Source organism: Cinclus cinclus, unplaced genomic scaffold (genome assembly GCF_963662255.1).
Source record: "Cinclus cinclus unplaced genomic scaffold, bCinCin1.1 SCAFFOLD_236, whole genome shotgun sequence".
In the NCBI taxonomy this organism is placed as follows: Eukaryota; Metazoa; Chordata; class Aves; order Passeriformes; family Cinclidae; genus Cinclus; species Cinclus cinclus.
In genome coordinates this window covers 48795-71458 of record NW_026912193.1, presented here as the reverse complement: position 1 = coordinate 71458, position 22664 = coordinate 48795, and positions in this window count along the sequence as shown.

Genomic DNA, 22664 nt, shown 5'->3' with positions numbered 1-22664 from the left:
ACTGGTGAGAAACTGCTGTGGGAGCTGTCTCTGACACCAGCTGGGAGGCACCCAGCCCAGGGTGTGGGGTAGCAGCTACCTGAGCACAGGGACTGCCCAGGTGTGGGGTTGCCAGGAGGCCAGGACCTTGCAGCAGGGAACGATGCAAGCACTCTGTCCAAGTGCAAGAGGATGAGGCAGGGCAAGACACTACATAAGCATTCATGCTTGTTCCCAGAGGAAAAGACATTGCTGTGCACCTCATCCTTCCTCTTGCTAATATCAAATGAGAGAAAAAAGTCAAATGTAATTGCTATGCAAGCATGGTGGTGCTCTTTCTTCAGTGAGGAATGAAGGCTTTAATGTATATAAATTATTGTAAAAGGTGTAGAGGAGAGCTTTGTGCAATGTAATGCAGAAAAATATTTTCACAGAAATCAACATTATCCCGTGAATGCCTCACTAAATTAATTTCATTTCTATATGTACATTCATACATTTGTTCATTCAGAGAGCAAGGCTAGTTGATACAATTTCTACAACAGGAAAAAAAGCTAGCAAATCAACTTAATACACTATTAAATCTTTCAAAAAAAATTAAAAAGTCCAAAAAAAAAAACCCAACGAAACCAAACCACCTCAAGAAAACGTACCCACAGTAATTTTACAGGGAGATAATGAAAGAGAAAGGACAGACAAATATTGTGAGGTTGTTAATGTTGGCAAGACAAGGAAGAAGAAAATGGGCAATTACCTGTAAACACAGCTCCTCAGTTGTGTAACAGAACAAATCATCAGAACAAAAAACACCACTTAAAAGTAAATAAAAGTACACGTATTCATAAAGGTCTTGCTAGATAAACTCACAAAACCTTTCATATTTCTCCTCCATTGTCCTTCTCATGACACAGGGAGAGTGTTACAGCATCGTGCTGTGCAGAAAAAGCAGAAGAGAACGTTCAGATGAAGCCTTAACCAGAAGAAACAGCAGCGGCAGTAGGAAGCAAATTAAAGTCTAATCAAAAACTTGTAAGCAATTGAGAGAAACTGATTGTGGAAGAAGCTAGGTTTTATTGTGACCACAGTAATCAAGTGTTTGCACTGAGTCAAGGTACCAAAGAAAATTACTGCACCACTGGCTATCACCTCTCTATCAAGAAGCATTAAATTATGGAGAAGGAAAACAACACATCAGCTTATGAAGTTGAGGAATGGCAGTGCCTGTATTCATAACTCATTATCAGAAACATCTCAGACCTATTGAGCTTATTTTGAGAGGACTGTGGAGAAAAAAGGGCACAATCAAAGCTTCCACAACTGTGCACTCCCACGGAGCAAAGAAATTGAAAAATATAATCACCAAGCCTTGAGAAGCAGAAGTTATAAAGCCCAGCATCCTATGAAGCACCCACACAAGTTTTCTGATGTCTGTTAAGCTGAATGCTTGCTACAGCTCTTCCTTCAGTGGGGGCATCAACTGCATCTCCCTCATCTCCCTGGTCACCAGAAGTCTTGAGGTTTGTAAGATTTCATCACTTTGAAATCTCTGCTCTTCTGTTTATATTGGCAGAAATTAATCCCCAAGGGTAAAAAATACTACACCAAGGCAATGAGAGGAGCTATCAGTCAGACAGCATTATTATTGTTTCAGCTTCATCTCCTTAGGAAACCAGGCTGAAATTAATATAGTCAGGGCAGAAGGGAAGAAATAACAAACATAAATCTAAAATGGAAAAAACTTTTAAAACCAGAATTTTTAAGTCAAGTACAGAAGACATTATTTCATGTAAGGAAAGACAGATTTGGGAGTTTTTCACAAACAGATCACCATCTCTAACTTTCTAGGATTCCTGCTAAGCCATACTCTTAGGCTGCAATGAAAATCTGGATGATCCCCTTGTAAAAACACAAACGCCAGAATCTTAATCCATTCTAACACAGATGTTTGACTGTCTAAATACTTCTACCAGACAAGATCACTTGTATTTACTTTTGTAATTCTCCCCTTTCAGTGCTGGGGGTGATCCCATGGGTCTGAGTGGCCAGTCTGGATGCCACAGAGTGCAAAAAGTAATCCACAATCCTGAACTCTTCCACTGCTCACAAAACTATTTGAGACAACGAGGTTCACCCTAGGGAGATGCTGCAGTGCATGGAGGCTCTTTGGACATCAAGAAGTGGAGAGAACACACCATTTTCCCTCACTTTCCCTCCAAAGGCAGTCAAAAGGAAGCCATGCCCAGAGAACCGAGTGTGGTCCTGAGGCATCTTCTCCAGGAGGAGAAATCAACAAATCACAGGAAAAAGGCCAGCAGGAGTTTGGTGAACATATGATCTTGAGCAGGTAGAGATAACTATACAAATGATTCCTCACATATTTTCCATCCCAGGTTTTAGAAACTGATGGAAGCAGTTACATTCTGAAAGGCTCATTAAAAATCCTAATCAGTATACTAACAGAAAATATTATTTGTTAACAGGATAGTCAGTGAATGGACACAAAGGAACTGTTTTGCACTTTCAGATAGATTAACAACATGACCTGACTGAGTTTCTCTCTGCATTTCACGATTTGCATTAATATTTTTTTAAAATTTCATAATTTTGAAGTTCATGTGTATTTTTATAGCATATTGATGTGTTATGATGTTTTGCTTTAATTTGCAACTGTCAGGACACATCTAATTATAAAAAATAAAAAATAAGACTGGTCTCTGTTCCAACAGGGTATATTACAAAACCAAACCTTCGCTCTAATAGTACTCTAAAGTGTATGCTTTTAGAAGTTATGTGGGTATTTATAGTTAAATTTCAAATTATCTTACTTATATATGTTAGTATTTGCTATCAAACACAATGTAGTATTTCAAAACCATCATGGCATGAACATTCAATTTCAAAACTTCAAAGAAAATAAGTTGAAACAAAAAAACTCTCTAACTCAGACCATTCTCATCCCCATGACTTTTTTCAGTCAGAAAAGGTAAACAAAGTGTCACTGTCTTTCCTTCAGCTGTTTTGAAGGTCTCTGTTTTGATCAAATTTTTCAACAAGAAATGTTTTTTGTTCCTAGACACAGAAGGTGATGAAGTTATACTGTGTAAATCAATATGCCCTACATATGTCCACATTAACCAATCCTAACCACAATGCCCTCAAAGGTGGACAGTAATTTTATCTATCGCTTCAGGAATTATTAATACTCTTACTTCTCTCTTTGCTAAATACAGCTGTCTGCTGTGCAGAGCTCACTAATAACTTCAACAACTGCTGAGAAGTACCATTTATAACTGGATTAAGACACAATTCTCTTACTGCCAAAATTCTGTGGCAATCAGAAAAAAAATAAATTCCTGCCTTGCGCAAGTGATGTATTTTAGCTGTTTTTCTAGGAATATCTTTTGCATCCACAAAGTGCGTGTTAGTTGTTCATTATCTTATCGGTGCGACTTAAATTATGGACTTCATGCACAACGGTTATGTTACAAATGCGCGTTGTAATATATCTAAGCAGTAAATTACTCTCTAGCCTTCGTGTTGTCACCACTGATTAATTTGATCGTAGAAACATAATTTCATGGAGGAGACGTACTTAAAAATCCCACCTGGCGCACTTCTGATTGCTTTTCTGCCGGAGAAAAAGTATTTCAGTCTCTTTCCCGATGAGAGGCAGACTATGTACGACACCGATTAGCGGCTTCCCCTAGAGGTTAATAACACCTGGCGCTAAGAAACATTAAACCTGGTCAGTCCGGAAGCATCCAGGGCAGGGAGGCACTGGCAGATCACCCGTGACCTATCCCGAGGAACGCCTGGGACACGGTGGTCGGGCACGGCACATCGCGTGCCCAGGACCACCCTCCCCAGCAGCTTCACCGCTGTTCGCCCGGAGCCGCCGGGCCGCCCGCCCTTGCTCCAAACTTCTCCCCGTTCCCTTCGGTGCCCGGGGCCGGGATGCCCGGGGCGGGGAAGGACGCGCACGGTACCTGGGCACTCCGGGAACGCTCCTGTTTGAGGGCGCAGGGCGGGCAGCTCCTTCCGCGACCCCGCCGCTCCTGCGGGATGTTCCCTGCCGGTAGCGGGCCCGGGCGGTCGATCCAGCCCCGGCGGACAACCCCGCCCGGCCCCGGCTTCCCCCGCCCGTCGCCGCCCTCACCCGGCGGATCGCTCTGCGCCGGGAGCCGCGGCCGTGCCCGGGGGCTGCGGGATGCGGCGGGATGTCGTGCCGGGATGCCGTGCCGGGATGCCGTGCCGGGATGCCGTGCCGGGATGCCGTGCCGGGATGCCGTGCCGGGAGGCGGCAGAATGCCGTGCCCGCCCCCCCGGCGCGCCCGTCCCCGCAGCCCGTCCCGGCGGGGAGCAGCACGGGGGGGGCGCGCCCCAGGGACTGCCGGGCCTGGAGGTGGCGGGCGTGGGGCACCATTCCCCAAAATACCGAGTGCGGGCTGGCCCAGGCTGGCGCTGCCGCCGGGAGAGGGGGCCTGGCGGGGACACCCCCGTCCCCCGCATCCAGCGCGGAGGGACGCACCTGCCCAGGGTCCCTGTCCGCCCGGGACCCTCACCGCGCACAGAGCTGTCCCGCTGCAAACCGATGTCGAGGAGAAGAGCAGGTCCCGGTGCCCTCTAAACAACAGGGACAACAGCTCTTACCTGGAGCCTTGGTGACTTTACTCCCTTTTCTTCCCCTTTTTTTGGCCGCAATCCCTCAAACTGCACCAGCAAAACGACACAGGACATCCTCCCACTCCTGCCCGACGCAAGCAGCGGGCGTGTGACAAAAAGTTGGCACCTGGATGTAGCCATATGTGACCCTTCTTGGCTCTGAGCCTTGTTACGTCGCACAGGGAGAGGCCGTGGTGCAGCTGCAAGCCTCTGTCAAGGCTGCTGGCCTCTGGGACATGCTTTCATGCAGGAGCTTGGAAAAATCCAGCCTTGGCCTGAAATCAGCTGTCTTCCCCGTTTTCCACTTAAAATGGTGCCCTGTGAAGAACGCTGCAAGTTCTTGATCTTAAAGACTGTGTTTCAGTGGAAGCACAAAATTAGCATCTCCGGTCATATTCTACGATGTTATACCAAACTGGCTTTGAAAGCATTTAAAAAGATCTAGACATATTGAGCATAGTGTATATTTGTTGGTTGTTTTTTGTTTTTTTAATTGTACCAAAAGGACTCTAGACTAACTATTTTGAAATCACTTTAAACCGTTTCAAAAATCATGCTACAATCTATCTATCTATCTATCTATCTATCTATCTATCTATCTATCTGTCAGACTTCATCCAGCCATTTCCCTAGATCCAGTCAGAGCCAAATGAAAATCTGCAGAGAGGTTTTCCATTCATATCCAGAAATTTTCCATTTATATTCTGAGAAGTGGACAAATGCAGACAAAGGTAGGTATCTTAGCTGTGTTTTTCAGTGTTTACGCTACAAACCACATCAAGCTTTTCATCATACTTATTTATGATAACAAATAAATAGAAACAGAGGATTAGAATTGTATTCCATTTTGAAAATGAGGTTGGTTTTTATGAACCTAAAATCCCTTGGTTTTACTATTTACATTTTTCTGGCATGACCTAGAATACTTAGGATCTATTTTTACCATTATTTAAGCCGTGTTGTTAAAGTAATCCTATTTACAGTGGGAACTTGAAACACCAAATAACTCAGGTGGTGGCTCAGAATTGGTTGATTATGTTGCATTTTTATTAGATCTTTCCAAATGTCCTCTTAAAATACAAGAGCTGTAGTTTGGAGTCCTGCCAATACTCCCTCAAAAATATTTTTCTTAGAATATAATTTTCTGTATCTCCTTTAATGATTAGCCTCTTTGTCATTTATTTCATTATTTGGGCAGATGGCTTGATTTCTCAAAAAACGCTCTTATGACTACTATTTTTAGCTTAATGACAAAAATAACTGCTAGGTGTCTTTCCTTTTCGAGGCTATAAGGAAGGTTTATTCAGAAGAATGATCCTGCAGCTATTGTCTCACAAAACTTAATATTTGTACTATAGATTTACATTCATCAGCTCCTCTTTCCAGTAGAAAGTGAATTTCAGTGTGCTGGTCACCTTCAGGGCTTTGTTTGTGTGAGAACGTATGAGCTAAGGAGAGTACAGAGGTATTAGTGCCAAGGTCCTGCCCTGCACTTAGCTTGGTAATGTGTAGGCTTTGACATCCTTCTAGCCCACCTGTATGTCTTCTGAGGGAAAATCCAACCTGTGTATTCCTTCAGGCTGAGGCAGTGGTAGGAGTTCTGAGGTAGCAGGAGATGCTCCTCCCCTTTCCTGATGCTGTGTGCAGGTGGGACTTCGTGTATGGGGTTTGGAGGGGAGCACTTCAGACACCTGTTCTGAATCAGATCCAACACAAACGCCTGGAGGAACCACTGATGCCTACGAGTGAGATGATTACTCCATGACAACCAGTTCTTCAGGGATGTGCGAGTTCCCAGAGTGGAACTGAGAGAAAAAAATCCTTTCTGCAGTGGAGTGAATCAGTTACCTTAGTGGTGCTCAGTAGTGGAAAGCTGCTTTGAAGCAGCTGGGATACTCTTATTTTCGGCTGTGGGCATGCCTTGACAGAAATGTGGAGCTTCCCTACTTAGAGTCACAACTGAGCTTCTCTTTCACGTCTTTATTATAAACTTATTTATTTATTTATTTAATTTTCTCCTTTCTTGTTGCAAAATCAATGTCACTTGAAAAAGAGATTTTGTATTTTTAAGTCTTGCTGGGAAACTTTTCATGTTGCAGTCCTGTGCAGTTTCTCTATTTTTAAATATCTGGAGGATTAGGGAAAAATCGTCGTGTGCTTTAATAGTATTCATGTCAAACCTGTCTTTCCTTACATTATGTTGGACATATTGTTGGGAGTTTCAGATTCCTAAAGACACTTCTAATTAAAACAATTTCTGTCACAGGAAACAAACCAGCGAGGAAAATACTGTAGATGACTCTTTTTGAATTCCAGTTGCAAAATTTATGAAAAATATTTTGGTTTACTGTGGTGCCTAGGAGACAGGGAATGAAGTCAGTGGACCAGATCCTTGCTAGTCCTGTGACCATGTTCCATGTTCCACTTGTCATCTAAAATCTTAAAGATAAACAGGACATAAATAAAGTAAAAATGAAACAAAAACAAAATTCAAACTTTATTACTGTTTTGCTCTCTGCACCAGGCACTGGCAGGGCAGCCAGGAGAGGAAGGGGATTACACCTGGGGAGCAATAGGGAGCTGCAGGAGCAGCATCCTTCTCTGTAGGCCACCTCACTGGATGGGCCATATAAAAAACATCCTGCCAGTGGCCCTTTCCTGAGGATTGTGCTTTGCTGAGTTGGGTTTTCATAGGATCTGAGCAGCTGTGGTACTGGATGTAGCAATGTGTAAGAGGCTGAGGCTGCCTTTGAAGCTGGAGGCAGAATCTTGCCACAGTAAAGGCTTCTGAACTCTCTCCCTTCTGCTAGAGCACTGATTTTAGAAAACTGACATTTTGGACTCCTTAAAAGCATCAACCCAAGAGGTGCAAAATAAATTAATATTCCTTGGGGCAAAAAAAAATATTTGATAAATAAGATAAGAAAGCTAAATAGAAGAGATTTTATCTGAAGGTAAGACATTTTTCCAGAAGTGGAAGTTGTGTGTAAACAAGGGAGCTTACACAGATCCTAAAACTAAACAAATAAGGCTTAAATATATAAAAGAAGAGTTTGTAGAACAACTTGCTAAAGGCAAGTATAAAAGTTACTCATAAAACCTTAGAGGACAAGAACTAGGAAGTTCTGCAGAGCTGAGGGTGCTAGTGCAACTCTTTCTTTGCAACTCTCTCTACCAAAGATCTTGGAGACATTCATATCCATCCACTTTCTTTACAAAAATCAGATCTGCAGAGTCATCCCATATTGAATGGTTGGAAGGAGGAAAAAAAGCTCATATAAGGAAAATGGATAATAAAATCAGCTTGACTGAGTCCTATTCACCTGGAAGTATCTTGAGAGGTCAGGCATTGAACAACTGTCCCACTAAGTTTGAGGCAAATTTGCCATTCAACTACTTTTTGAACTCAGTGAACTAGACAGGTATAAAATCTTGAGAAGGGCTCCAGAGGGTATTTGTATTTGAGACAATCCACTTAAAAATAACCTAAAAATAGTATTACTTGGCACATTAATAACCCTGAACTAATACCATCTTGGCTTGTATCAGCAACAGTGGGGCCAGCAGCACCAGGGCAGTGATTATCCCCCTGTACTCAGCACTGGTGAGTCCACACCTCAAATTCTGTGTTCAGTTTTGGGCCCCTCACTACAAGAAAAACATCGAGGTGCTGAAGCGTGTCCAGAGAAGGACAGGGGAGCTGGTGAAGATCTGGAGCACAAGTCCTGTGAGGAGCAGCTGAGGGAGCTGGAGCTGTTTAGCTGTTCAGAAAAGCAGGCTCTTAGGGGAGACCTTGTCACTGTCTCTACAAGTACCTGAAAGGAGGTTGTAGCCAGGTAGAGTTTGATCTGTTCTCCTACATAACAAGGATGAGAGGAAATGGTCTTAAGCTGCACTAGGGAGATTTAGATTGGATATCAGGAAAACTTCCTTCACCAAAAGGGTCATTCAGCATTGGAAGAAGCTGCCCAGGGAAGTGGCTGTGTTCCCATCCCTTGGAGGTGTTTCAAAGATGTGGAGATGTAGTGCTTAGGGACATAGTTTAGTGGTGCACTTGGCAGGGCTGGGGTCTCAAAGGTCTTTTCCAATGATTCTCAATGATTCTGTAATCCTATTGTATGATTCTATTGCATAATTCTTATGAGGAAGCTGTGTCTCTTCCCATCTCCTGGAGGCTTCATCAGGCTCCTTCATATGTAAATGAGCCACTTCATATACACTTCTAAATTTCATTAATACTTCTGTCTAGGTCTTTCTGGAAAGAACTGTGAAGACCTTTATAAAGAGTCTCACCTATCTTGAGATTAAAACGATTAAGAATTACTTAAAGGGCCATCACAGGACATTCAAGAAAGTCATCCAGATTCAACTTCTGTCTCACAAAACAAGAAAAAAGTCACTGAATGAAATCTTTGGGCAGTGCATTTGAAACAAATAAAAATAAGTACTTGTTCTATGCCACACATTATTAAATGACACTTTGCCCACATGATTAGAGAATAAGTAGAAACAAAAATCATAAATGGGTAAAAAATAATATGGGAGAAATATTTATCAGGTGCAATTAAACACAAAAATTGAGATTCATGGTTCTTTATATATATGAGGCCTCTAACAAATGACCCAAAACAACAAGGTTTATAATAGGGTACAGAAACAGAAAAGCAAATATATCATTTGTGTCTCAGCTTCTTGTAGCTTTAATACCTATGGTCTTTTCTTGAGAAAAGCTCAGACTCTGGAGACATTCAGAAATCTTCTCAGAGAAAATGTTAGTTGGGAAAGGTGTTCACTAGGAATGCTAGTTTTTAAATCTCCTTTACTCTTTTTACCAATATTTCCATTAAAATACCTGCAGCATGAGCACTGCATGGAGCCCTCCCTAGTTTGCATAGCACAATTACTCTAAATGACAGCATCTTGTTCTTGTTACCATCATAATCTCACATTGATCAGAAGCAGGACAGGGCCTCCAACATGCTGGCCTCCAGCAATGGGCCTCAGAATTAGCACAAAACAAGAGTGAACTCCACAGAAGCTGACAGCGACTGTGAAGAAAAAAAATCACACTTCTGATTCATGAGATTGATTACATGCATCCAAATACATGGAAACTTCCACGTGCAGACATTCTGCCGGCTGTGATACAGCATTAAGCATCACATCTTGCTGCGACCTCGAACAGAACTGACAGCTCTAAATGCAGTTTGACCTAAAGCACTCTAAGAAGGGAGGAGATTACATTGCCCAGAGGATCTGCAGCTGAAATGTGTGTTTGTATCAGAATGACGAAGCCAGGGTTTGAACAGAGATGCTGCTTTTTCAGCCCAGAGTTGGCCTGGACAGGTTGCATGTGAGATGTGCCTTGCAGATACCCAATTCCTGCCTCCTGCCCCTCCTCATGTCCAGGCTTGTACATGAATACATAAAAGCCTAAGAAGATTTAAATAGCCTGGTTACAAAATTGTATTGAAACACAGATACTGATGCAAATTGTGCAGCCTGTTGGCACTGCATGAATCATGCCAGGCCTAGAAAGAGTCTACATTAATTCCAAGTGTGCTGTATTTCCATTTCCAAACTGTTCTCTTTTCATATGCATATTGTGTGTTGCCTTCATTTAGATTATTTTCTTTCTGTTTTTTTAGTTTTCTTTTGCATCTGTTAATGTTTTTGCCAAGTCTCTGTATACACATCTAATTTCCAAAGCTTCCCTCATCCTGTTCTGTTTGATCTCCACTTCTCCCAAAGAAATATATACAATGGCAATCAGAAATTGAGATAAAGAAACATCTCTTGAACTATTTGTTACAAACAAATTCCTATTATAAATAGCACCAAAAGAATAAGGAAAGGGTTTTTCCCACTATTAAGTTGGTTTTTTTTGCATCCCAGATTTACACACAGTGGATTGGTGTCCTACCATTTTGATCATCCTCACTTCTTCTGTATGAAAAACTCACGCTACCCTTTGAAGGCTGTTTCTGATTTCCAAGGGAAAGCGAGCTGCTCCCAAGTCACTGCCCTGGGGAACATGGGCATGCGGACAACCTTCCCAACAGCACATGCACTGTGCCACTGACAGCAGTCTGCTTTTCATAGGATGGAGAAGAAGGAAGCCCAATCTGGCAGGTGATCCTGCCACTGAGTGGGCTCCTCGCTGAGATGGCTGGTGTAATGCAGGGCCGTGTCCAGGAGATACATTTGAGAGTAGCTATAAAACTGCCACTAGGAATCTGCATTTACAGTCAGACATAACTTTGGTGAATCTGATCCCTGTGGGGATTAATGGGCAAGACATGCAGCTCTGTGTGCTGCAGCAGCTGCCATGAAGTCTTGTTCTTCTATGTTCACTTCCAAAAATTAGAGAAGCACTTCATAAAGTTGTTCACAAATGCCTGGAAGAGCCTGCTGGGTGAAAAGTTCATTAAAAGTCACATTCAATTAACAAATGACTGTCACAGCCAGATGTGTATATCCTGAGGTACAGTTAAATATATGTCAGACACGGACAAAATGACAGGCTAAATGATGATTAATGCTCAGCTGACAATTTCACAAAGCATCACACCAAGTAAAGGAATGACTCTGAAATCAACAGCCTAATTTACATAGCATCAGCTAACTCAGGTGAAAATATGAAATAAGGAAAAATAGATGATATCCAAACAAAAAGGAGAAATGCAATGTGCTTGCACTCATCCCCCAGTCTATATTTCTGTTTGATCCAACTGAGGAAGAAGTATTTCAGGTCAATAATTAGACAAAGATTTTGTTTGAAGAAATGAACCAAAGCAACAGAGCTGTAAATGCATTCTCCAGAGGACAAAAAAAGGCAAGGTAGGGTGTAAAATGTGACTGACTTGGCTTTTGAAGAGAAGCAGCATCACACAGAGGCTCAGAAGAACCAAAGTGGAAGTGTCCATGAGCCTTTCCATAGCGTTGTGAAACATCCTCCAGGCCTGACATATACTATTGTGATGTTACAACAGAAAGACAGGCAGCTGAGACTGTGCTTCCATTATATGAATATGCTGGCAACAACACTGAGTTAAGGATTTCTTCTGTCTGCTTCACAGATGGCCACTTTTAGCTCCATGAAAAAGTGCATCATCTCCCACACATGGCTGTGAGCTCATACTGGATCCAGGACCAGCTAATGGAGCATAGGGTGGGCCACAGGCACTAGTGAATATTGCCAGACTGTTATGAAAGCATGGTCTCCACTCAAGCTCTGCTCCACTGCAACCATCAACATGTTATCACATGTTACTTAAAATGAACTTGATACTTCTGTAAGTGTTTTACAATATTACTGTCTCAATTTTTACTTTTTTTTTTTTTTTAAGTAAAGCAAATAATAACTTCTCTTTCAGCTGTAAATTCACAGCTCGGGAAATTGGTTTAGGAGAACTGCTCTTTTCAGATGGCAATCCCAGCTAAATGTGTGGCGTGTTAAGGTACCCAGCTCACCCTGGTCATCTTGAAAAAGCCAAGTTGTCCCTCAGACTTTTGTTAAGCAGAGAGCAGTCTTTAGTAAGCAGTGTGTAAAAGTTGGAGCTTTTAAAAGAACATATAAACAGGACTCTCAGTGGCTGCAACATCTGGAAGAGCAAACAATCACCAAGATGTGTCAGTGACAAATGAAACACAAATCAGTAGATACAGAAAAGACAAAAGAAACACCACTGGGGAGGATTATATGCTTGTCATCACAAGGTGATTAGAGAACTGATATTACAGGCATCCAAGTACATCACTATCTATTCAGTTGATGTTAGCTGTCATTTAAATTTAGAATCTGAGTAATCTGGACTAGAAGTTCCAGATATAGAAGACAATAAATGAAAGTAATTTGGACTAAAAGAAATTAGACAATAGAGTGGACTTGAATCTGAGTTCCCACGTCAGATGTAGGGATCATTATGTCAAGAATGATGCAAGGAGTAATAAGTCTGCATTGTGTCTTCCTAGGAGGAACTGATTTCATGGCTGGCTGAGAAAAGTCTCTGGGGAGAGAGCATGTGCATGCTGAAAGGCAGAAATAGGAAAAGGAAATAGTGAAAGGATATTTTGTCTTAAAAAATAAAAAATCAAGAGAAGATGTTTCATGAAAGAACCTCTCAGAATGAATTGGCTCTTTGGAAGGCATAAAGTTAGCTTTACAAAACAGACAGTTCCTGTGTATTCACCATTCTTAGTGCTCCGTCTAGGGTTAGGGTTACATCTAGGGCTAGGGTTATGCCTTGTGTTAGGGTTAAGAAAACCACAAAACCAACAGCTCCAGGCACACTGAAGCTGCAGAAGTCATGCCAAGAGGAACACAGGAAAGCCACAACATGGCTCCCTCCTCACCTTTCTGCTTGGCAGCAGCCTCACCTTCAGTGATTCAGTGAATTAATTTCCTTCAGGAAGTTTCTCAGAAGTTCCTCACTGACATTACTGATAATTAATCTTTATAATTCAGTTGTCAATCCATGTGACTGATCACCTATAGTCCAGTTCCTGCTCCTTCATTAAATGGTCTGTGTTTCAAAAAGACATTTTGCCGTAAAAAAAAAAAGATTATCGCCTAGTCACAAAATTAATCTCAAATTTAAGCAGCCTTGAATATCAAAGTTTTTAACTTTGTGTTTATTATTCTTAGGAACTGAACATGTCTAGGTCACAGACAATGGATTTGAAGATACAGCCTGATCCTCTTAAGTATCCTTGTATAAGATTATCTAGGCTTTCGTAAGATGGGGAAATTAATAAATCAGAAAATCTTTAAGATCTTTAAGAGAATGATGGATTTGGAGGTCCAAAATATCATACAAGGTAATGAGGCTGTAGGAGAAGAGATTAAGGATGGAAATACCTGAGATTTGATCAGTTCAGAGGTAGGCAGTTTGAGCAAGATTCTATCCAACAGAAAAAACATCAGTGAAGGGTTGGGGAGAGAGATGAAGTTTGAGAAAGCAGAACTGATATATGTCTCACCTGATGGTAATTCAAATGTGAACTGTCCAACCAAAACTACCAAAAGAACTGCAAGAGGAAATCATATAAATAAAATAAAGTTGGATGTGATGAGATGGTGCCAACTACAAATCATGTCCTTATCCAGAGTCACTGAACAGGCCTATCTCCAATTTATTCACATGTTATTGGGCTGCCAGAGCAGCGTCTCCATTCACAGGCTCTCCATGATTGTGAGAACAGCTGCAATGATTCACACAAAACTTTGATGACAACAGAAATGGTGCCTGTGGTCTTTCCGTAACTCAAACTTACAATTAAGTTCCTTCCTGCCACAATAATTTAGCAACAATAAGGGGCTTGGTTACTGTGGAATGCAAAATTTTCAAATCATCACTATGTAGGGGACACACAGCCGGAGGTTTTTTTGGTTTTTCCCACTTTCATAATCGCTGAAAGACACATTTCCTCTAATTGTCCACTAGAAAATATTATTTCCTTTTCAGATTTGTAGACATACTATGAAACAGTTTACAACATGCAGAGATGGCAGGTCTTCTTCATTAAGAAACCATATTATTTGAGGGGCTGTCACTGAAAAGTTAATTTACTATATTGTTTAGAGTTTATGCAATGTTTACTCACTTGAATGTGCTTTTAAATTTAACACAGCTGCTACTCTGATTAAGTCTTCACATAGAGGACAGACAATATGGTTCTTGCTACATGGACAGTGCTAAATATTGACTTATATTTTTTTTTGTTTTGGTTTCATGCAAGAGAACAGCGGATTTCCTCTGCTGCACTACAGATATGAAATATGCAGCAAAAAAGATTTCTCCAAATCAGAAAACCTGACACTTTTTTGCATGGGGTGTTTTGGGGTTTTTTTTAGTTCAGTTAATTTAGAACAATACAACTTGATCATGAGAGAATAGTATCTGGAATCAGATGTGAAAAGAAAAAAAGGAAAAAAATGCTTTTCATTGGAACACTAAAAAAAAAAAGTGAAAAAAATTCCAAACTTCAGTTTTAATTAGCATCCATTCAAGTACAGCCCCACATCCAAGCCAAAAGTATGACCACATCTTATACCAAAAAAACTAAATGGTGATGGCAAGATATAACTGATTTCTCCATTTTAAGGAGCTTCTAAGGATGCTTAAATGTGAATTAACCTCCTAATTATTTTGCTCTTAAGCATTAACTGGATAACCAAGTAATGTGACACATATCAGGAGCAAAAAGTAAAATATATGGCGCCAAACATAAAGTTTGAAGGTGAAACTACCTTACACTCAGTTGTTCCAATGCACATTTTTGTTGTAGACAGTTCTTCTTCAAATTCATTATATTCCTATTTCATCTAGTTTTTCTTTCTCTCCTAGATCACACAGTGCAAATTGAGGAGGTGTTGCTTCCTTAAGACTCCCTTCCACAAAATCCCCATGAGATGGTCACAGATGTGCCAGCATAGGAGTACAATGGATCTATATAGTTTGCTCCCTTTTATTCATTCCCTGGAGCATGAAAATTTCTGGGTCTGATCTTTTTCCTTTCCTGCAGTCATCTTTAGAAGCCCCACTTTTTCTGCTACTGGCATATTGAGACTTGACATGAGAATGATAGAGTGATCCACAAAATGGTGCCAGCCTCCCCAGCTCAACTATCTGTTGTGCTTTCTTTAGGAAATGTGTGTAAAGATTTGTGTAAACATGAGTTCCATCATTTATACTGTTGAATATGAAAATACCTGCTACTAAATGGAGTGCTAGGAAAGTTACCTGGGGCTCAGGGCAGCAGCTGTCACTAGAAAGATGACAAGGATAAAAACATTACACTGTAAATTCAATTTATAGGCATGGTATAATGGAAAATATTAAATATGGGTTAAATGTGTTCCTTTTGCACTAATATCTGTGTTTCAGATGCAAAGATATGTTGCGTATTTATAGGCCCAAACTACATCTCACACATATTGGGACACCAGACTGTGCCTGCTTGGATGTGCAAGTCCAGAGTCATCCCATTCCTGGAAGTGTTCAAGGCTAGGCTAGATAGAGCGATGAACAATCTGGTCTACTGAAAAGTATCCCTGTCCATGGCAGGAAGGTTGGAACTAGAGGATAGTTAAGGTCCCTTCCAGCTCAAACTATTCCATGATTCATTCCAACTGATCATGCCCTTGTAGGCAGCTCTCCACTTTCATTCTCCATCATCTGTGTTAGGATATACAGGCTGGAAAGATTGTCTGCCTTCTGAAATACGTGTCCAGTCCTGAAACCTGGGGTCCTGTCACCAAGAGTCCAAAGCCATCTCCCTCAAGTCTCCATCTTTAAATCAATAAGAAAAATATCAGTGGGTTAACCACCACCTGCTCACTGACCATGTAGGGTGGGGGAGCTTGGGGAACCAGATATTTATCTCAGGCATATAATTTAAGAAAGCACTGGGAAAGCTTTAGAGTTGCCTTCTATTTGGTATATCACAAGAAATAGATGGGGGCATTCTTGGGCCTGTAATTTACCCAAGATGATGGACACTGGATGGTGACCTTTAATCCAGCACCACCTGGACCAGTGCACCTTTCTCTTTCACCATCCTCACTGCCTTAAAACTGATGTCCTTCAGACCTGTTCTATCATCTGCCTCACTTGACATACTGCTGTCACAGATTTTACCACTCCAGAAAGAAGACAAATTCCATTTTATTTTTTTTTCTCTTGGAAAATTGAAGTCTGCCTCTGTTGTTGAGTAGCTTGGAGATGGCTCTTCTTACTTTGATTTCAAGTGGGTAGGCAAGGACATTTTTATTCTCAAGCTCTGGTTCACTGCTCAGAGCCAGCAGAAAATCTCATTGCCTTTTATACTAGACCTTGCATGCCCACCTGAAATAGGTTTGCTGCAAGGAGATAGGCAATTTCTGTCTTGGCTTTAGCCCTAGAGTCAAAATAGGAGTTAATCTAGTTCAGCATTTGGAAGGTTCATGTCAGGGTAAGTGTGAAAACAGTATGGTTGTTTGTGGTAAGACAAAAGAGAGTGCAAAGAGGAACTAGCAGAGTCTTCATTAAACAGTCCTGTGTTTCTCATATTGAACCAGATGTGTGCAACAAAACCTTTCTGTGCTTGGCTAATCTCACAGGCACAGAGAGGAAATCAGTGCTGAGCATATTCCAAAGCAGTCTCAGAAATACCAATGCTTCTGAATGCTTCCTCTAGCCCATGGCTTTTCCATCATTGCTACAAAGTGGCTGCTCCAATACCATTATTCCAGTGAAGAACACCATGAATTATGAAATTCAGATTTAGCAGTTAAAAACACTGTTCCAGAAACCAACCCGTCAAGCCAGAGAAATAAAATGGCAGAAGTATGTTTTTGTTGACCAGTGTGCCATTTTGCTCTTTCATGGTATTAAATCAGTTTAACTTTGGTTTCTGCAAAATAAGTAAGTTGTCTATCATCACAAATAAGCAACTGTTGAAAGAGAATTTTGACTATAAACATTCTCTCAAGGGTTTTTTTTTGGTGGAAACAGGGACTCCAAATTAGGCATGATTGGCCAGAGTGGTCTGCTAGCAGGAAGTCCAGAGAACCAGACAGTTCCGCTGAAGTTAACAGGACTGCAGATGAACTGTTAACAGATTAATTTAGGCATTTATCACTGAAAACATTGATTCCTCTCCCTCTTTAAAAAATGGTTCCATATGAAGTCAAAGTATTCCGCAAATAAACTCTGAATTATTTCCCTGAATGCCTTGATCAGAATATCCATGGTGTGTTTTACTATTAGACTATATTTGCACACAGGCAATTTGTTCCACTCCAAAAAATAGCAGCAAACTGTTACAGCTTGCCAAGAGATCATACCAACAGCTTAACAGACTGAGAGAGCAATTTGCCCTTTTAGTACACAGACACAAATCTTTATACCTTACAGTTTTGTTTAAGGGCCAGGATTGCTCGCTCCTACACCTGAACCTGCCACCAGCACATGTGGTTGCGCTGGGAAAGAAGCGGCAGTGAGGAAGAACACTTGGATTTACAAATGTTGACTTGAATACTGTTACTCTCTCTTAAGTGAGTTTACACAGATTGTGCAGAGTGCAGAGTTCATGGTGTAATCCAAACTTTTTATATTCAATCCTCCAGTGCTTGTGGCTGAATGAGTCATACATGTACAAATTCCAGCTTTGCCTTCCCCACACAAGTGCAGCTCTTTGATTGAAGGATTAAAGTCAATTTGTGCCCCTGATGGTGTCTCAGGATTCTGCAGAGAAGGGATCTTAGTACGATTTAGCAAACTGCAGGTACCATACTCCTTTTTACAAAATCTTCTAAAAACAAGAGCAATGACAGATTTCAGCACTGCCCCCCACAAATATGCTCAGAGGGCTGGAGCATGTCCCCCATAAAGACAGGCTGAGAGAACTGGGCTTGTTCAGCCTGGAGAAAACTCCAGGGAGACCTAATGAGGTCTTTCAGTACTTAAAGGGAGCTTATAAAAAGAAGGAAGGAGGGCTTTTTATAAGGTCAGATAGTGACACGAGAAAGAGCAATGGTTTGAAATGGAAAGAGGAGTTTTGGGTTACATTTTAGGAAGAAATTTTTTACTCAGAAGGTGGCAAAGCACCTAAACAGGCAGCCCAGAGAAGCCGTGGATGCCCCATCCCTGGAAGTGTTCAAGGCCAGGTTGGATGGTGCTTTGATCAACCTGGTCTAGTGGAAGGTGTCCTTGCCCATGGCAAGGGGCTTGGAACGAGATGATCTTTAAGGTCCCTTCCAACCCCAACCTTTCTGTGATTGTATGTGAAAATTATTGCTCTATTTTTGCCTAAAATTATTAAGTTACAAAAGGAAAAGTCCTTTTATAATGAAAAAGAGAAAACTACAGACAGTTGTGACAACTCAGTGAACAGTAAGACACTTAGCTAAGAATATCAGGAAGGCTGCACTAGGTCAGAATAAGTATCCTCTTGCCCAGCATTATGTCCTTGAACAAGACCAATAGCAAATGCTTCAGGAAAGAGTGTAGCTGAAGGACAAGCAGGTGGTGATAGCTTTGCCATTCCAGTTCCAGCAATTACCATTTTAAGGATTTTCTGAACAGAGATTGGAGCTGGACAATTATGCTTAATAGCCCTTGATGGATCTTGCTAGTAGCTATTAATCAAAAAGGGAGCCTCTTTTGTCATTTTTTGACTGATTAGCTGCTTTGAAAGCTCTTAGTGAGGACCTTGTGTAAGGCTTTTTTACAAATCTAGGTTACTGCAGAAGCCAAATCACCCTTATTCATATGTTCACTAACTTTTTCAAAGAATGCTATTAGGTTTCTGCAGCATGTGTTCCCAGGGGTGAAACTGTGCAGGTGCCTCCAGAGCCCTTGTGGCACCACATTTGTTACTCCCTATTTTCTGGGACAACTCCCACAGCCAGTTAAGTAACAGCTAGTGGTTCAACATGTTCACATTTTAATTTGTTCAAAATAGCTGGTAAGGTGCATCTGATCCCACCAGTGTTATTAATGTCTTCAAAATTAGCCACAGTGGCCGAAGCATCAGTCCTAACATCAGAATTATCCCTAAGTTCCTGCTTTCTTGTTCCAGTAAAATGCTTTTCTGGAGCAAATACTAAAATCCTACATCTTTACTTCCTCATGATTACCTTTTAAGAAGATCAGAACCTCTGTATTGCCACCCCTGACTGGCAAACATCCTTCTTAGCTGAAACTCTTAATTGACGGAAATACATCTTCACTGCCTTTAAGAATGAAAGAAAGGTCATTGACAAAACAGACTGCTAACAGCTGGTGTGAATCAATGTAGCTCCAATAATATCCCTGCAGATATATAAAAATAAATATCTTCTCTTAAAATACATAAACTTTCCCTAACAGTTCTGCTGGCTGGCTGGTTGGATGGATGGATGTATTTTAAGGGTTATTTAAATAAAGCTTATTTCAGTAATCATCTGGCTTCAGATCTTGACCACCTGGGCACCCACACTGGCTCATGCCCAGCCACCTGTTGACCAATATCCCCAGGTCCCTTTCCACCAGGCAGTTTTCCAGCCGCTCTTCCCCAGCCTATAGCACTGTGTGGGGTTGTGGCCCAAGTGTGGGACCTGACACTTTGTCTTGTGAAGCTCATCCCACTGGACTTTGCTCATCAATCCACTCTGTCCAGATCCCTCTGCAGAGCCCTCCTGCCCTCCACCAGATCAAGACTCCCACCCAACTGTATCATCTGCAAATTGAGTGAGGGACAACTCAATCCCCTCGTCCAAATTGTTGATAAAGATATTAAACAGGACTGGTTCCAGTACTGAGCTGGGGGGACACTGCTCGTGACCCAAACTTGTACCTTCAGCAAAGCCACTGTGAGGTCTCTCTGGAGACTGGAACCTGCCTGATACAATGCCAGTGATGTGTCCTCAGGTACTCTCAGGCATCTCACCTGGGTGAACCTTCCAATACACAAGATAGGGTGATTTTGAAGAACAGATGGATTCTAAATTCTTGATGGCTGATGAAAAATAAGGGTAATAAATCATTCTTTGATGAATTACACTTGTTTCTTTAGACATGCCCAGGATAAGTGATACAAACGCAAAGCTTCTCATGGCTGGACCAGTAGGGAAGATGGGAATAGACTGAAAGTTGTCAATACTGGGTTTTAAAGGCATCCATCACACCCTGTTACAATGCTAGCAGCAGTGTCCAAAATGCCAATTATTTAGAAACACTGAAGCATACTATGCTATACAAATTGAAGGGAGCTGATTTTATAACAAATATTTCTGTCTTTTCCAATTAAGAATGCAACATTATGTAGGGATGTGAAACTGTCTTGTTAATTTACCCTTGGAGAGCATTTATTCCAGGCACACAATACAGTTACAACAGTAACAGAGTAGAAATTAGTTTTCCTCTCTCACTTGCAATGACTGTGACGGGGCTTAACAGGAATGTTAATAACAATCTTGACCCAATCTGCATCTAATCTTCTGCTGCTATAAATGGAATGACAGTAATTTGCACAATCTGATGATATTTTGTTCTTTGCTTCATGACAGTAGCTGTACAAAACAGTTTCAAATTATCCACTGTTTTCTGAAGAAGGATTAAATCCACACATATTCACAAAAAAAAAATGAATGTTGTTAATCAGTTTCTACTCAGTCATGTATTTTTCAGGATGATAAAACATCATTTTAGAAGCACACGTGACAATGCTTTACCATTTAAATCCATTGCATTGTTTGATTTTGATCTACACAAACAGGCACTGCTAGAAGGAAAAAAAAAAGACAAAACCCACAAACTTATAAAAGGGATATAAAGAGGAACATTTATTCTATACTCTTATCTATTTGAATCTATTAGATTTATATATAGGTCAGTCCTTGAATAATATGGCCTCTGAATTCCATTAAATTTCTCTATATCTCTATTACTAATCCTTGCACAGTCTGTAAGAAATACAAATTTTGTTCTTTTGTGTTCCACTTCTCTCTCACAATAGAGGTGGAAACCTGGATATTGCAATCTGTTGTCACAGACATTATTTCAATATAACTTTTCATTCAGATGATCAAGGGGGGAAAAAAGGTGGATTTTTGTAGATTTCACTTAAAAGAACATAAAGTGAGTGAAATGTAGAATCGTACTGTGTACACAGATGCAATCCAGAAAATACACATCCTTGTAGAGTATTTTTCTGTTAACAGTTTTGAGATAAAAACCACATCTTCACACTGCCATTTGGACGCTGCCAGAGAGATTTATTTATAAATTTATAATTCCTTAAGTTGCACTGCCCTCTAGGGGAAAGGATCGTTAGCTGTAGTTTCATGTCCATGCCGCGAGAACAAAAAAATCGTCCCGGCTTTTCTCCTTCAGTTTTGAAGGCTGAACACTTTGCTTCCTCCAATGTTATGCTGATGCTTGGTATGAGTTCGGCATGAGTAGCACAAAGATGAGCGAGGCATCAGTACAGCCATGTTTTATTTGCATTTTTATTCCCTTACACGTCCCATTTGTGTGTGTGATGCCTTGCCTAAAGCATAACCCTGTTTAGAAGTGAATCTTGTCCTCTCTAGCTTACCCTTCCTCTCAGTGGTCTGGGGACACGGACTCAAGAGCTGGAAAGCTTACCAGGGCTTTTCTGCTGGAGGTTAAAGCTTGTGTGGCCATGTTTGGGATCCTCCACAAGGCAGCTCTGGGCTCTCTGACAATCTGGTGTTCACTGAAGGAGCTGATCACAGTTGCTTGTACAGACCATGAAACTGACAGGTGGTCTCTGGTTCGGAAGAATTATCATTTTCCAAGAAACAGCTGACAAAAAGGCAGGTTTTAGTAAGAAGCTCCCTAAAACAAACAAGGAAAAAAAAAGTTATTTCTGCTATTTGAGTCCTGTTATTTTCAAAAAAAAAAATAATCAGAGAGCTAGTCAAATAATGGACAGCTATGATCATCATATATCATACAAACTCCAGAGGGTGACAGGGAAGCAAGATATCACACTGGAGAAGCCATCTGGGACATATATCTGGGTAGGATGAATTCCACCCCCCTTCAAATGAAGTAAAACTGCTATTTCACAATATAATTTAATGCTGTCAGGCAACTGTATGACTTGAAAATTGAATAAAATTCCAGTAGAGAAACTCCTCTAGTAGCAGATCTTTTTTCTTTTACAATTTCTTAAAAAAGAAGTGATGTAAAGGAGGACTAGGACTAGGTTCAGTGAAGTGTACTTAATGCTTCAGTATCTTTCCCCAGTAGATGCTCCAAATAAGATAGCAGAAATAATGACTGAATCAGAGAACAATGATAGGATTTAGTATTGGGAACAAAAAGAGATCAGGTTTCTATGTAAAGAAATAGGCTACCATGGCTATCACAAATTCTTGTAAGGAAAAAGAGCACACTGTGAAAACTGCAGGAATACTGAAGCGGAAAAAAAATCAGTAGCTAATGAAAACTCATCTCTGAAGAAGATTAAGGGCTTCACAAAGGAGAGGGAATGGAGATTATGCATTCATCACATGAAGCAAGCCACAA